Source organism: Tinamus guttatus, unplaced genomic scaffold (assembly GCF_059628265.1).
Source record: "Tinamus guttatus ecotype Peru unplaced genomic scaffold, ASM5962826v1 Tinamus_guttatus_pri_ptg000290l, whole genome shotgun sequence".
Lineage (NCBI taxonomy): Eukaryota > Metazoa > Chordata > Aves > Tinamiformes > Tinamidae > Tinamus > Tinamus guttatus.
In genome coordinates this window covers 165,628-184,030 of record NW_028288824.1, presented here as the reverse complement: position 1 = coordinate 184,030, position 18,403 = coordinate 165,628, and positions in this window count along the sequence as shown.

Below are 18,403 nucleotides of genomic sequence, written 5' to 3'. Positions count from 1 at the left end.
TGGTCTTGAAACATTGCGGAAGTCAGTGCTTTTTCCCTTTTTTGACTCCCAGAATTTTCTGATGGATGAGTAGATTTTTGTATAGTTTATAAAAGTTTATTTTTCTCATACTTCTTTTTTTTTTTAATTTTACTTCACGAAAGGGCTCAGGTATTATCATTGATTCTCAAATCCTAGGTTGAAAATCACTTCAAGTGTTGTCCTGAATAAGATGTGTTTAATCTCTAAGAAATTAAACAGTTACAATATAGTCAGTGTAAGTTACTCACAAGATTGCATTTGGCCCTTTCTCAAACACAAGGGATTTGAAAAGAAGCTGAGAATTGGTGATGAAGACAAACAGGGCAAACTGCAATTTATCTTAACATTACCAGCTGTTAGTTCATTAGTTCAGCAGTAGGGAAGTGGATTGGTACGTGGTGATTTGCCTGGTGATTAGCTAATGCAAAAGTACTATTGGTACCCATGTACATTGGCTCTATCTATTTACAACATTAGCAACAAGTTATACATATCTAGCCTCACAATCCATTCATTTTCTGACCCCGCTAGTAGCTGTCTGCAGCACGGGCTTGATACATCCACATTGTTGTAGAATGCGCTAAGACTGGGATGTTGGATATTGGACTAATCAGAGTCCATGGTGCATGCTTGGGCCTGATTTTAGAGCAGAGATAATGTGGGATTTGTTCCACCAGATTTCTGAACTTACACTGAGATGCCTCCTCAGCATGGGTGAGAAAAAATAATGAACTTCGTTGAATACTGTGCAAAACTACATATGTCTACATAAGTACATCCCTGTGCAAGAACATCTCATATGTTTTCTGAGGCTGCAGGAGAGAATATTCACCATTGTGATCTCTGTAAAAAAAAAGAAAAAAATACATTGCAACTTAAAGTGCTGTGCCAGAAAGGCACAACCTCCTATCCTTGTAATGCTGGATGTTACAGTTATACAGTTAGCTTTCCCTGTCTAGACTCCATCTTATTTTATCTTTTCTTTTTTTTCTGGAAGGAAGAAATACACAATTTCACACTGTCTGGCTATAGCGATTTCCTTCAGGGATGGATAAAGTACAAGGATGAATGGAGCTGTAGCTGCAGCTGTGTTGTCTGAGGCAAAAGGCATTCACAAAACCTCTGGAGGTGCTAACAGAACTGAACCGCTGGGTCCCCTCACTCCTTCCATTCATAAGAAATCCTTTCATTCAGGTGTACTACACTTACTGAATGGCAGACCACTCATTCCACATTTTTTTCCCCATTACTTGCAATTATGTCTTTTACCCCTAGGTAGAAGCCCCTCCATCTGTACTCTTCTCAAGGCCTGTATCAATGTTTTATCTGGGGACCAAATTTTTGCAGTACTCACTGCACTGGAATGACTAATGTCACTTTAATCCTGTGCTGTCAGGGGATAGTTTTAGGGGCCGAGGCTGATTGGTTATTTCTATGATCTAGACACTGCATATATCCAAAAGCTATCTGTAGCCACACCAACCATGGAAACAGAGATTAACATTATCTCTGACATCTGGATCTCTGAGGTTTGTTTCAATTATTATTTGTAGGATATTCCAAGAGAGAACAGAGCCCCTTTGCACTTGGGGCCTTATAAACATGCAGAAAGGGATGGCACTTATCCTGAAGAGTCTACAATATAAATAGGCAACAGAGTGGGGAGGGAAATTTTGCTCAGAGACTTGCCTACAATCACACTGCAGGGAAGAGCTGGGAATAGAATCTAGGTCTCCTGATCTCCTCAAGTCTGTTGCTTTATTCACTAGGTCATGTTGTCTCCCTCCATTTAATTCTCCTTTCCTTTTCTTTATTCTACTGGATAAAATTCACCAGCACAAATTCCTAAATGCAGAATGAGATACAGTTAAAGAAAAAAACCTCTGGAATTATGCATGAAGAAGAAACATCCCTTCTAAATTTTTGTTACAAAACTCTGTGAATAGAATAGAAGCAATGTTCATTGTTTTGGCCATGGGATATTTGTATAGGGAATTTGAATTTTTTATTTTTTTTTTAGTCTTTGACTGAGTGACAAGTTTAAGATGACATGCAACTTAGTGGGTGTGTGCACATATTTATGAGGAACTTGTGATCTTAGAGAGTGGCATTGAGGTGGGAGGAGTAGAGAAAATATATATTTTAAAATATTTCTCATTTATTTTAAATCTAGTGCAGTCCCAACTTCAAGTCAAACCATTTCCCTTTAGTTAAAGCTAATTGGCGTGATATTCCCAGATAACTCCTGCTATTGTTCTTAAGCTCTGCTGGAAGACTTTTTGTCTTTTTGTTTTCCTTCTTTTTTCTTTCAAAACAGAATGGAGATTCAGACATCTTTAAGCAATATTTCTAGGTTGTATGATACATGACTGCATACTAGGCATGCCTTATGATTCCATGACTTCTCAGCTTATGTATGTGAATGAAAAAAAAGTCAAATTAATGCATAAGTTGTCTTTCTTACAAATTAGGAATCTTGTACATGAGTGAGCATAAAATGCTGTGACACATTCCACAATTTTTAAGAAAGGGTCTGTAAATTCCACTGTATTATATTTCGAATAAATTGAGTTTCAAAGGTATATCTCTGGCGAGGTAAGCTGCCATAAAGGTATATCTCTGGTGAGGCAAGCTGCAAGCCATAAAGATGATTGAGTAGTAGCTCTTTTGCTATCCAAGTTCAGTCCTGTCACTTTCCCCAGACTGTTTGTTACTTGGGACAAGTCAGCTTACTAGTCTTCTAGCATTTCTGTTTCCTAGTTGCAAAATAGTGAATAACCAAACTACCTTTCACCTTGCTTGCTTAAGCAGCAAATTCTGTAGGCAACACAAAATTCTTTATTATGCATATGAACAACATCTCGCCTAGTGTGCCAGGTGCACAAATCATTTTTTTATGTAATTAGTTAAAACGTGAGCTAAACTGGGATAACAAATCCACGTAGATGCTCTTAGCCCAGGGTGAATATAAGGTAAGTAAGTAGAGTGAATTCTCTTTCTTTTAAAAGCTTAACTCGCATTTCCTCATATTTGCTATCCCAGTGAGTTGACATGGGATCATTTGCTACTCAAAGCTACTTGTTCATATTTTTGAGCTTTTATAGACCTGACTGCTGTGCTCTTAGAAAAGTAAGGGATGTTTATACTTCTTCTTGTACTAGACTTGACTTTGGGGGAGGATTAAGCCTCCTCATCTATGCATAGATGATGTCTGAAATTGCCCCCGTGATGCTTCAGGGAGGAGAAAAATGCGGGAAACTCATTTCTTCCAGGAGAGCTTTTGCTTTCTGATAATTAAATGTTGATGCAATAGAAAGAAATCTGCAGCAGTAAGAGTTGACAGTCAGTGCTGTGACTACTCTTACTGCACTGGAAAATGGATATGTGTTTGTTTACCTTGTGATCCAGAGCAAATTCAAACAGGTTTTCATGAACCATCTGTGCTACGCATTAACCTCTTTGTCTTCCAATTAGAACGAAACAGAAAAGACAAGTCTCTGCATTCAAGTACTGAACTCAGCAAAGAGGCAGCAACTAAAAATATCATCTTTCAGAGATTGTGGTGCCTGCCATATTTCAGCTGAGATGGGTGTGCTCTAAATACAGCATTAACTCATTAAACCAAGCACCAGGCAGACCAGGAAAAACATGAAGTATGCAGAACCATTAAGGCATCTCACCTCAGGTATCTCTGCATCAAAGCCTGCTTTCGAATACATGATATATATCTAGAGAACTATACTGAAGTTTACTGGCTTTACACCAGCAAAATGGTTGACTGTGTCGTATCAACCACAAGAGCTTAAGAACAGGAAATGTTTGCTTTCATTCTAGAAATGCAGTAATAACAGATCCTTGCTGACTATGTATTTTCTTTCCAATTATCCTCTCTAATTCAGATTAAATATGCCTTTAATGAAATTAAATAATCATTTTCCCCCTTAAACTTCCTACTCCCCATGAGAATAAGCTAGAAGAGTTAGGGTTGGGGTTTTATTTTGTTTTTGTCAACTAACATTAAGTTCAACTGGCTTTATTTTGTATCTTTATTGACAAATCTATATTAATAACAGTATCAATACTGTATTAAACCTGAACTAAGGGAATAATTTGTAATCAAATTGAAATTAATAATGTTGCATGTCACATGGAGAGTCACAGAGTACTATTAGTTTGGTTTATTATTATCTTATTATGGCCATTTAAAAAGCCTGTAATTCTGGGAATTTAAAGGTCATTTTGATTTATTCAGTTTTGTTTGTTATGCGTTTAGAAAACTAATTAAAGAACAAACAACATGATTATATCATTCTTAATGGTAAATATGTGCACATGGGCTAATCATTCTGAAACCTAACAGAATAATGAAGATTGTTATAATTTTCAACATTTACATTACTTCCTCACAAAAATGATTGTTTTTCCCATATTAGAATGTCTTCATGCAAAGTTGTCTTCAGTACTTTGTAAGGTACAAAGGTACTATAAATAATTCCCCCAAGGCCTGGAAGACTAAATGATGTCTAGTTAGTCTGAGCTTTCAGAAAAATGACAAAAACAAATAAATAGAGAGAAAAATAATATCTGAAATAGCCTTTAATCGCCACTACTGACCTATCATTTGTTCATTGCTAAATATTTTTATAAAGCCTTGCATTGTGAAGGCAATTCTTTTGCATTGCCTACTCGATGAAATACATAAGTTCATACTTATGCTCAAGAAAATGCTAGAATGTCTCTTCACTTGAAGAGTCTGAAGCACTTGTACAAATGTAAGTCAGGTTTAAACGCTTTGTTGAATAGGGCTGCATCTTAACTCCATCCTCAGTATTTTGCAGAATCAGGATCTAAGTGAATAGTCCTGCTTCTTCCAGCTCCTACTTGAAGTCGACTTTAAGATGGACCATGACACGTATTGACCCACAGAGCGCAGCGCATCATTACATAACATGATTGTGCCTCTGCTGATAAGGAGGATTGCTGCCAGCTGAAAAGTATGGGAAGGATCCCTATCTGATAGCCACAGTGTTCCCCAAGAAAATAGTGTAGCCATGACAAGAAAATGAACATTCTGATTCAACATAAAAACTGCCATTGCTTTTTGGGTATTGATGGCAAAATGTACCCTTTTGTCCAGTTCAAGACTGATACTGCAATCCATACCAATCCATACCCCTTTCTGCAGCACTAATACATCCAAAAATTGATGTAACATGGATGCCACTTTCTTTAACAAGAAAGAGAAAAATGGAAAAGAGAAAGAACATTAAATTAATCCTGTATCTTCCTCAGAATATACCATTTTTTTTTACAATATTAACATTTGATTTTGTGGGCTTGTAAATGGTTCCTGATGGCCCTGTCAAAGTCAAAATTTTTGTGACTTCCAAAAGATTTTCAAGATCCTTTTGCTTTTTTTTTTTTCAAAAAAAAAACCCAAAACCCCAAAAAACCACCACAATCATGATGTTATGTTTCTGAGATGGAGTTGAAAGATGATGGTTGCAAGCCTAATTCCATCTTACTCTTGCAGTAGGGTCAGGAAATCTATTGCAAACCCAAGTAATTATTCAATGTCTTATCTGGAAGATGGTATTTCTTGAGAGCTCAAATTCTGCTACTGCCGACAGATGTTTTCAGCCAAGGAGAAGTGGATGCATCACCGGCAACATTTCCCACAAAGTCACTGTATCTCCTACTCAAGAACCGACGCTCCCAGCTTATCCAGGGAGAACTGCCAAGGTTATCACCAGAGGCTGGTTGCTGGAGAGCCAGACTGAGAACAGAAGTGAGGGCATGTGAGCACCAACATCAGAAGACACAGGTAGCTGCTAGAAGCACTTGTCTGGAAGGGGAGCAGGAGCCAGAGGGAAGGGCCTGTGTAAATATAACCTCTCCTTGACCCAGCCAAGAAGTTTTGAGGCTGACCAGGTAGATGGATACTAAAAAGCAAAAAGGTTGTCCTTTTGTTATTTTGCTCTACATAAACTCTCCAAGTGGAAATTTGTTAAACCTGGCTGTTGCTTCTATGTCTGCTTATATGCAAGACCTCCTCCAGCAAATCAATCCTTACATTGTAATGGCACTCGCTTGACAAGATATGTTTGGCTTAGTGCACTGCTGCTATTTGTACTTTGTGCAGCATCACACATGGATGTGATGTGTAAGAAAACTGAGCAGAGAAACTAGTTTATATGCATAAAGGAGAAGCAGAGCAGGCTGTGCAATAGGATGGTGAAGTGGGGAAGGACTCAATTGCCCTCGGTGCTATGTGATGCACAAAAAGTACCAAATGCCAGTTTAAAATAAAAATACATAGAGATGATCACTGACGAGGTCACTGCATCTTTCATAAATGCTACTCTTTATCCTGTTATTTGCTGATGTGCTTTTGGATTTATTCATTCATCCTTGTTATCCCTTTATTCCTTAAAGAGAGCCTCTAGGTCTCCCAGACGATGGCTGAGTGAGCAGATTGCAGTCTTGGAGAATGGAAGGGGAGGGGTTTTGTCTTCTGACTGGGTAACACCTAGGGGCACTGCTCTGAAACAGGGTATGTGTATGAGCTTTCTTAATGCAGGAGGCACTGCCCCTCCAGCAGAGACTCCTAAAGCAATGCCCCTCTAATGCTTCTCAGATGCCTGGCCAAGGGAAGGTGCAAATGGAAGAGGAGAAACTTCTTATTTTGGAAGGGTGAATCCTACTACCCAGATAGTTCATCTTGAAAACAGTGGCGCAGATTATTACTTCTATTTTTTTCTGCCCCTCAGGTTTAATTGTTACCTCTAGTTTTCTCAGAGGGTAACAGCAGGGGCCTTGCAGTTGTCTGGGATCAAAGATTTGATCAGGTTTGAAACTATCCCTCTCCCTCTTCTCTCTGCCAATACAGAACCAGGGATGGGGAAAACTTTTAATTATTATTTTTTAAAATTTATTTTTTAAATGTGACTCCTGGACTGAGATCAATTGTGAGGCAGGAGTCCATAATTTGACTCTGAATTTATTTGTGCAGAGATTTCAACTGGGGTAGCAGAGAGCTCTTGGATTCCTTAGCCTGCCTTTGGGCTTACTCAGGCAACAAAATACACTGAAACACAGAGAAATATTTGAAAACAGATATGGACATCATGACTCTAAAGGAATAATAACAAAAATTGCAGTTCAGTTCCCATTTACATATGAATATTTTCTTAAATAGCAGAGGAGGAGCAGAGCATACACCTTCCAATTCCTTCTATCAAAACTTTAAGACCAGCAGCTCTGTTCAATCCCAATAAATTTTGAGCTGTCCATGCTTCTATTTGCATCTCTCAGTAACATCAGTGCAATTCCTCTTTGCAATCTGGGATTCAGCTGCATATGCACTTTATAAAGTGTTCTTATCACAAGAAAGGAGAACTGAGCTAGCCCTTATCCGTCACCACTAAGGTGTACAGGTATGGAATTTGGAGTATGGGAATGAGGCCTGATCCTTGCAAGGTGACTTTGCTGGGAATATGTATGGCCTTTGATCCTACTCCTTTCTTTTGGCTCAAGTTCAGAAAACCAAACATAAACTAGTGGTAGAATCAAGACTGAAATCAGTGGACCAAAGTCACTGGATGTAAGGATGTCCAGTATGAAACAAGCGAGAGGTATATTCACAGAGCAGACTCTCTTCTCTGGTCTGTTCCCACCATGATATAGCCCTTCCCTTATGTAGCCTATGAAATATATTAGCTGTCCCTAGCACCTAGGCTTGATTCCTTCTCTGGAGTTCACACCATTTCTGAGCACAGCCGGATCACACCAGAGAACATCATCTGCTCACAGAAGACACTGGTGCTGTTTCTCTGATGCTTTAAGTCAAAGCTCCAGATATGCTTACAAGTTTTTTAGTGTGTAGAACTGGAAAAAAAACATGGTCTTCAGTGGGAGCGGACCAAGCTCAAGCATTGCATGGATGTTTTACTCTGACATTACTCTGCAAGCATCACTGCAGAAAGGATAATAAGCTGGGTTAATGCATCTCCACCTCATCCAGGAGGCTCAGAGGACACAGAGGATAAGATCCCATCTGTCTGCAAAAGACTGTATAAACTTCCACTGAGTCATGCACTGTACTTTGTTAATCTGTAATGAAATTAATTAAAATCTCTCCCTTCCCCAAATATTGGTTAAATATTATGACTCACCTGGTTGCCTTGTGAGCATAATAAAACTTGACAGAATTAGGAGGAGGGGGATGCAGAGAAAGGAGGGGACACAAGATGTTTCTTCCTCTTTGTGTCTTTTTGGCTTTTCAATGCAAAGTCACATTCTGTCATGTTACATACACACCAAAATATTTAGAAACACATAGGGCAAAGATCAGCTTGCAAACGTGAGTTCATGAACTCTGCCAGTGTGCAGATCTCTCTGCCAGAACAGCACAGCATCCCAGAGGCAAGTCAAATGAAAACAGTCAGAATAATGCGCTTAGGCAACAGAAAAGACAATTGTACAGCCAGGATGGATCCTGAACAAAATACATTTCAGCATGTACCTGAGACTTTGACAAAAGAGAACCTCCAAGGTTACCAGGAGTGTTTACTTATTTTTTTATCTACCTTTTTATTATTTCTTTAAAGGAGAAGGAGTGTTTAATTATCAGTTCTCAAGCAAAGGGTGGTTCAGCAAAATGTCAGATCTCCAGCTGAGATGTCACCAGTTTTTGTTTGGGATTGTGTGCCAGGCGGCTGTATGGACAGGCAAAGACCTCCAACTGTTCACTGAATGAATTTCCATTCGTGCCTCTCAACATTGATTGAAAGCAAAGGCTGCTGGAGCCCTTGGGCTGTCTTCAGAAATCCATCCCTACCCTGTTAGATCCTTGATGAGGAAAGTAAGTTGGTCCAGATACAGACCGATACAAATCTGAGAGCTCACTATGGTAATGGCGCTTGAACTATTTGCACTCAGTGAGAATCTAACTCACATGATTCAGTAGCAATACAACTGTGATTGCTAAACCCTGAATTTGAGGGTTCATTTATATGCTAACAGAAGCACCTAACAGCCAAATCTCACTAAGGCATAAAGCGTGATGTGCCAGTAGTGCCACACCGATCAGTTCTTTGCAGGGATGTAATCCAAGAAGTATTGCAAAAGTGTTTGTTTGTCACAAGCATGTAACATTCTTCCTAAAACTAACTCCTATAATTTTAATACAACACAGGAGAGCAAAATGAGACAGTAATCCCCAGCTTCCTACCTTGGGAATCTCACAGTTGCAGTCAGGGGGCAGGGACTTGTACGCTGCCAGGGAACAGGACTAAGGTTTTAGACTCCTCGAGAAAGTTGTAGCCAGGGAGACATCAGAAGAGGGCTGTGTGGTGAAGCATCCCTCACCCTCTCAAAAAGAAGTGAGCCATATGTTTAATCAAAGAGTAGATATATGAGACTGCCCCTGACAAGAGGTCCCAGATTCCAGGTGCCAAGTGATTGAAGGTAGCTTCCTGCAGCCTTGCTCAGGAATCTCAGTTCAACGTATGGCCAAGAGTTTCTGACAAACCCCAGTATTCAGTGTTTTTTTTCCTGTCTTCACATCCTTTGACTTTTCTTTGTGCAAACCATCTTTGAGGTGCTTTAGACTTTTATTTCATCGTACAGAACAGCTGAGGTGCCCTACAGGTCCCGTAGTCTGTTCTTTGAGGCAAGGACTATAAAGTTACCACTTATTTTTCCCACACTAAGTAATTTAAATGAAAGGTAAAAAGCCACTATTATCAGTTGAGTACTTGATAGCAATTAGCACCCACAAGTCTTTCTTATTTATTTAAGGAAATAATATGCTTCATAACTGCAACTCACACCTTTTACGTTTTGTTCCCTTCATAGCTTGGTTCCTGGGCAAATGTGAATGGCTTTCTTTCACATAAAGCACCTTTTCAAAAGGCTTATTCAGTAATTTTGTTGGAGAAATTGTTTTATCTTTAAAAAACCCTAAAAGGCAAAAGTAAACAACTAGTAAAGTTCGTTTGCTATCCGGACAATCGTCTCCTGGCAGTTGCAAACAAGCAAGAGGAGCTGGCGGGAAACCATATAAATATGCACACTTCCGAGCTCAACTTTATAATGGCCATTTAAGAGCTTAAACAGCTTCTTGGCTTCTAGTTCTGTGTCTAAACACTGGCTCAGGGTATGGCTTCAAGTATTATGAAGACATTTTTCTAGAACTTCTGCTGTAAGTGTTTGGGGTGTTGTGTATGTCATACTACCAGAAAGTGCACCCTGTTATATTAAATATAGAAGCTCTTGTTAATGCTTTTTTTGTGTGCGTGCAACACCTTTTTCAGCTCAGTTTTTCTTCAGAAATTTTAGTCTGGAACCTTAAGGAGGAACTGTAGCAGATGAACTGTAGCAGTAGGCTGAATCAGGAAAACTATGTTGCTACTTTGATTTACTATTTTGGAGATCCTGTTTTTCCCCTGAACCTTCCTCATCTATTTAGATTGACAGTTATTCAGCACAGGGTAGTTTGATAGGAAAGATGAACATGCTGAAGAAATTGAGACACCCCTGTTCACCTTCAAAGATAATCTACAGGCCTTGTCTGACTTTCAGCTAATCCTTGGCTGAAGATGGTAGGGATGTACATATTTCAATGCTTCATTTTTAAGCACATGGCCCCAGTTTGGAGTTGGAGATTTTTGGAAACTCTACAGGCAAGTACCTGAACTCTGTAGATAGGACTTGTGAAGAAGGATCACCTCAGAGGATCACACCAAAAATCTAAACATTAAGAAAGGGGTGATCTAGATTAATGGTAGCAGAATAATGCAAGCTTTCTCCAGAAACTCGTCTTTCTTCTTGAATCCGTGCTGAAGGTAGATGTCTCCATCCCTTCAGAATCCAGAACCTAGATTAGTCATAGCATGACTATCTCCATCTGTTACTTACTGGGGAATAAGAACTCTTTCTGGGCTAAACGGCTTCACAACTTCCTCCTGTCAATGAGGAAACCAGACACAACACCTTCTTCAGGGTGAAAGTATTAAAACACGCAAATCCAAAATCTCTCGCCATTATGGACATTCTTTTCAGACTCTAGAGTCTTTAGAGATGAAACATATACATTTGGACTCTAAAGAGGGAAGGGAATTTAGTTTTGTCACCTCCTAGCAGCATGTTCTACCACTAGTATCAGTTTTACTGCAGCTGACCACCTCAAAGGAAAGCACCTTAGAATCATAGAATCATAGAATGCTTAGGGTTGGAAGGGACCTCTAGAGATCATCTAGTCCAACCCCCCTGCACACGCAGGGTCACCTAGAGCATGTGGCACAGGACTGCATCCAAGCGGGTTTTGAAGATCTCCAGAGAAGGAGACTCCACAACCTCTCTGGGCAGCCTGTGCCAGGGCTCTGTCACCCTCACTGTTAAGAAATTTTTCCTTAAGCTCCTGTGGAACTTTTGGTGCTTCAGTTTGTGGCCATTACCTCTAGTCCAATCGGTGGCCACCAGTGAAAAGAGGCCAGCAGCATCCTCCTCACTGCCTCCCTTGAGGTACTTGTAGACACTGATTAGATCCCCTCTCAGCCTTCTCTTCTCCAGGCTGAACAGGCCCAGCTCCCTCAGCCTCTCCTCATAGGACAGATGTTCCAGGCCCCTGATCATCCTTGTGGCCCTGCGCTGGACTCTCTCCAGCAGCTCCACATCCCTCTTGTACTGTGGAGCCCAGAACTGGACACAATACTCCAGATGTGGCCTCACCAGGGCTGAGTTCTGATTTTTCACGCTATGTGACCAAATCTAAGGCACCCCATAATCGCTGCTGTATCAGTTCAAAAAATACTGCCTTTGATGTCCCAAAACTACACTGCTTTTTAGAAATATGCTAGCTAGTGAATGAAATGTCATCAATAAATGCTATTTGTGTACATTGAAAATATCTAAGTACTTTTTGCGCATGTACAACAAACAGCTGGGAATATTCAGGATAATGTGCTGGACAAATTTAGTTGAGGGCATAATGTACCACACCTACTAAAATCTCCTGGGACTTTGACTGAAAAGGATATGCAACATGTTTTTTTCTCTAAATGGGGTACATCATGTTATAGGACAAGTTTTTGCAGCTCAAAGTGCTGGTGATAAGGGAAGTACACTGCCCCTTATGCACATACACGCAAACATTCAAGCATTTTTATTTTTGTGTAATACCTGTAAATAAAAGTCCTTGTTCTTTGCTGCCTTCTCCTTGCAAAATTATGTATAGTGAATTTAAATTTTCTATGAAATTAAATTAGTCTAGAACTGGATAAAACTATAATTTAAAATAAGAGGGAAACCTAAATAATATACTGAATATAATGTCATGCTTACTTAAGGTGCTACTCAACATAAAGCTGTGCCTGAATCACTGAAGTTCCAGATGGGAACCAATGTCTGGTGAAGGAAAGAGACAGAGCTGGGACTCGTGCAGTATAGAAACCTGCAGGTTTAGCTGTTTACTTTCCTTCGATTATAGAGTAAAAAATTCCCCCAAGAGTGGAGGGAACCTGAATCTGACAACCCAAGAGCCATCACCAATTTCTCCACTTCCTTAATAATATTCCAAAGTGGGTTAAGGCCTCTGGGAGGTGTTCTATGTATCACTTCATCATGATAATGATCATTAGAAAGGGTTATTCACTGTCATTGTTGACAACAAATTTTTCTCTCTTCTGTGCCAACTACACTAGGGCAGGTATCTCCCTATTCCACGTCATGATTAAGTGTGCTGGGATGTCAAACAAGAAAAGGATTTCTTGGTACAGAGCAAAAGTGATAGAAAGAGGAACTGAGATTCTCAGGGAGATAAATGAATAGGATAGATTTATTGATGAAGCATACATAGCGCTAAGAGTAGAAGTTAAAATAGCAGAAAATGAGGTTCAAGGGAGTAAATTGAGGTAAGAGTTTTGCACTATCGGGAGAATCAGCAAATGGAAAATGTGCAGCCATGATAAAAGAGCATGAAAAACATAGGCAAGAAACAGAGATGTGATGCTATAAACATCTCTTGGTCCTCCCTTGTGGGCAACCTATTTTAGCAATCTACCTGCAGTGTCATTCCCGAAAATGAAATTTGGTATTTACATGATGGCTTAGGAATGTGGTGGACCACAGCGTATTGCTGCCACAGTCCCACTGGTGTCACCACAGACTGTGAAGTCCCATCAGGGGAAGAGCACTTGGATGTTACACCTACAGCTAATAAACTTCAGCACATCTCAGCCCCTCTTTTTTTTTTGATCAAAAGCATTGGTTCATGATAATCCAAGCTGAACAGCTGGCTTGAGACTTTTGAGGCTGCTCTTAGGAACTGAGCTTAGCAGCCAGACTGGCTACACTCTTTAGCTACTACAGTTCTTACTCTATTCCACAATTCACATCTACAATAAATTTGACCCAAGGCAGCAATAACTTTGCCTGAGCAGTCTTTCCTCTTGTTATTTGGCACAATGATAATTATTTATAGTGATTCTAAATTCAGAGTGTTAGAAGCATGAATGATTACGTTTACTTGGATGTCTGTAGATAAGGTCTCTAACAGGATTGTAATGAGCTTTGATGGAGAGAGTCTTCTGCTCTACTGAAAGGTAGTAATTCATTGCAGAAACAAAGGCATCAGATATGAAAGGTGTCATCCAAACTACAGATGTTGACTCTTTTGTAAGAAAAAAGGATGGACAGACTACAGCTTGGGTTACAAGAGCATAAACTTGGTGTAACAACTTATTTCTGCATTGGTGAAGCTTAAATTAGAACTCATTGTGGACCAGTTGGATTCTAGATTTCATTTTAATCACCGGGCATGTGTCTTACTACTAAGATTAGTATTGATCACTGAGCTACTCCAAAGATACTATAATTAAGAAAGAATCATTCAAGATACTTGTCAGATATTACAAGCTAGAGCAGTATTGCAATAGGTAGCAGGGTAGCACAAATTAATCTTAGCTGTTTCAATGGAATTAGGATTAGGTATTCAGACATAAAAACAATTAGGTATTAGGTATAAAGTGGAAGTACAGCTCAGAGCTATATCCCCAGGTATTACAATAGGTGAAGAGAACTAAGTGCCCCCAGCACCCAAAATAAATAAAATAACCCAGCATATTAAATAGCTGAAAAACTGCTAAGGACAGGGCTCCATCCAGTTGGGATTTAAAATACCTTATTCTTTGCTATGGGCAGCCAAGTAGGACACCAACACTCTCATGAGAATGGGGAAAGGAGCTAGGGAAAACCTATTTATTCAGAAGTCAGCTGGAGCAGGATGCAGTACTTAAAGCTGCATGGCTTTAGCCATTCTCTGCTCAAGATGCTAGTTTCAAAGCATCTCCCACTGACATAAAGTACACCCTATCACACCAAAGGCAATACCTTTGAATCTGTTTATAGATTCATAAATACTTGACTATTCTTAGTTAAGACAAAGTAAGTGGGAGTAAGATTAAAAACACACATGAATCTCCAGCCTGACAATGTCATCTACCTGAGGGGGAAAAAAAAGAACAAATCTTGTCAGCAACTGAAAGAAATCGTTCTCCAAGATCCCCAAGCATCCAGGTTATGTGGAAGTAACAGAAACAAGAAGTTCACCCTGTCATTGAAATAACAACGTGAAAGGTCCCTCTAGTCACATTTTGTCAGACCAGCGAGTGCCCCATTTTTGCAGGCTAGCTGGCTCTTTCAAACAAGCCGTGTTCAAAGTCATGTGCAAAACTCAGCGCTACCTCAATAATTTCTTCACATAAGCACTGACAGAGAAACAGCCATAGCCACAGCTCAGCAAATAAAGCAATTCCCCCTCTTCTAGGAAGGAAGAAAAAGGTTATAGTTGTCCTCTCTAATCTGAAATATTTGATATACACTGAATTCCTGCTCATTAATGAATGAATGGTGAGGGAGACGAGCAGTAGATAGAAAAATAGAAGGAACATATGTTTATCCCTGGAAGTAAATAGAGTGTTCTCTTTAACTTCAGGCCAACCAATATGGATGTGTATGGGTTAAAAGAAGATATAAAGGATGAAATGTAGGAACTTGTCTAGCCAACCTGTTGTTCAGATGACAGATGACTTTATAAATGTCACAAAACTTTCTCCCTTCTCTATGAAAAAATAATCTGATCAATTCTTCCCTCCTCCCTCCACTTCCACAAGCAACTTCTGCAACCGATGCAAAGCATAGCATTCAGTGTCAAAGCCTGTTACATGCTGCTATCTCCTAATAATATTAAAATGAAAATGAAAGTAGCTCCCAAACAATCTTTAAATCAATCCTAATGTGATCAAATTGAATATCTCTCTTTTTCTCCTCCCCTCTCCCTTCCCTGTCTCTTGAACATTTACTACAGCATTTTGTCTGCAACGATGGATTCAATTGTCACATTGCTGATTGGTGTCCAGTCTCTCAAGTTTGACATAACTGTTCTGTTCAAAGGGGTGCTGCACCTACCTTTTTTAATGCATTTTTTTTTCCTGGCCTGGGGCTGCAGCATGTTTTTGGTGCAACTGAACTGACCATAAGACGATGAGAACTTTTATAATGACAGAGAAAGAAACAGTTTCTGCCTCTTCTGGTCTAGGGACAGTCTATATTTTCCAGACCTTGTCTTTCTATCACTAGCCTTGATCCATTATTTTTCATGGATGCTCATGGATGCATCCATTTTTCATGGATGTTTGTTACTCCTGCTACAAATTAGGCAGGATAAAGCACTATCCTTTGACACTTCATAATTCTCGTTTACACTTGATTTATTCTGGAAAATTAAAGGTTCTTGAAAAAAACTGCAAAAGGGCAAAAAATAGATGTAGTTTTGTTCTCCAAATAAATTAAGTATTGTTCTTTATAAACAGATTTAATGAAGTAGTTTAAATTCATTTTTAATGCATCAGTCCTTATAGATTTCTTAATCTTAATTTTCTTAATTTATATCCTGCATAGAGTTCATAACAGGAGAGACCAGGAGAGACTGCTATTATGGAATACAAATGCAAACTTCAAAAATCTTGGCCAGTGACTGATTATAGGACTGTTCTTGTAGTTAGAATAGTTCTCTGTGAAGAAGGGGAAGAGGGAATTGATAGGGCCAACTGGAACCTAATAAAATATAAATCAGAAACTTGAACTAATACAAAAATTGATAATGGAAAACAAACAAAAAAAAACACACAATGAGAGCTATGGCCAGGAAACTTAAGGAACATGAAACAATGAATGTTTTAATTACAGCAGGAATGAAAAGAAACCTGGCATTGGTTTCCACATTATAATATGGAAACAAGAGAATGATGAATTCTGAAGGAAACTCTTCTTTAGTCAGGAAAGAAAGGCATACAAAATAATTCTTTCAAATGATCATAATGATGTCACAGCACTTTTAACTATTTGAAGTAGTAATACTACTAAGCTGTTACTACACAAATCTTTATATTAGATCATGCTTAAAAGCAAAAGAAAAAAGAGCTATAAAAATCCAACTAAAAAGCTAGACAAGAAGTTATCAACCACAATGTTAATTTTGAATAGGTCTTGGAATGTAGGTGAGTTCTAGAGGATTGCAGGATGGCAAACATCATTGTGCCAATATTTAATAAGAGAAAAGGACTCAAATGACTCAGAGAACTGCTGTCCTGTCAGCTTGATCCCATGGAAAGCATGGGAACAGTTTCTTTGGAAGTGGTAATCATTTGAAAGAAGGTAATTTAAGTGTTTTGAGAAATCAGTGCTGTTAAAACTACTGAATATTACTTTAGATTAAACTATACATTCTGCTAATAAATGGTAACAAAGTAGGCACAACAGATGTATACATCTCTTGGCCTGGGACATAGTACCACAGGATATTCTGATAAAGGATATAAAAATGAATATAATTAATACACCTTACTTTGTCAAGTGAAATGAATATTGAATACTAGATCCCAAAAGAACACATAAAATGGGGAACCAGCATTGAAAAGAACTCTACTTTGCAACTCCACAGTTGCCGTTGTTCATACCTATCATAATTAAATAGCTTTAATAAGGAGCTGGATAATAAAAGAGCAGAAAATCACTACAGAGAGTATTTTCAGATGCCACAAATTCTGGTGGAGTAGTAAATAACAAAGAAAATAGATGGCTTGCTTAGGTAGATCTCTCTTGATTACTTGATAAACTGGGTGTAAGCAGATAATTGGGAAGAAATATTTTGCCTGAAATCTAGGAAAGAAAAAAAAAAAAAACATGGCTATAACTACTGCTCTTCCAGATTTCCTTTGTAAAATCTTTTTCACATCAAGGTTCAGACATAAACTGTGCTAACCTCACCCCATGGGAATTCAGTAATTCAATTGATTTGGCTTGGCAGAGGTAAAGCACACGTGGAGATTTGATTAGTCTGTAAGTATCTACATAAAGAACATTGTATACAAAGTTGCAGCAATGTTCAAAGACTGAGTGTTGAAGCTAGAGAAATTCATATTGGAAATAAAGCACAGACTTACTTAAACAGTAAGATGGCTAACCACAGGAACTATTTACTGAAGACAGTGGTACATTCTTCATCTCTGGGGGTTCTTATAATGGATTTGGATGCTTTGCTATTCTTTTTTACTTCAAAAATATAACTTGGACTCAGTGAAGGAATTAATACAAGGAACCTCCAGGGTTTCCTTTGTGGATTAAGGTTTTCTTTTATGCATGGAACTAAAGAAATTACACTGCCAGCAATGCCAGAAATGCCCTCTTTGGCCCAAATTTAACCAGAATAGTGTCTGTGAGCCATTCACCCACATGCATCATCCAAGAAGCCCAGTTCAATGATGGAATGATGCTCAGTGAAGGCATGATGGAATCTAATGGGATCCATCTTTCTCAAAGGGGGAAGAGAGCCCTGGGACATGAGCTAGCAGGGCTCAATGAGAGGGCTTTAAACTAGATTTGAGGAGGGGAGGATCTTTGGGGCAGCAGGTTCTGGGGTAGGTGATGGCCTGCCATGCCACTCAAAGCCACCTAACTCCATAGCCTGTGTAGGCTGCCCTAAGCCTGAAGAGGCGAGATGGGAAAACAAGAGAACTTCTGAAGGCCCACATGGTCAAGTTCCAGCTGCCCCAGCTAGAAAGAGAGGCACATTGGGTGCCCAACTCAAATGCCTCTATGTAAATGCATGCAGCATGGGGAATAAACAAGACAAACTGGAGATGCATGTGCGATTGCAGGGCCATGATCTCATCGCAATTACTGAGACATGGTGGGACTGCTCTCATGACTGGAATGTGGCCATGGAAGGCTTTAGGCTTTTCAGGAAGGACAGGCCAGGAAGGCGAAGTGGCGCAGTTGCTCCTTACGTGAGAGAGTTGCAACTGGAATGTATGGAGCTCTG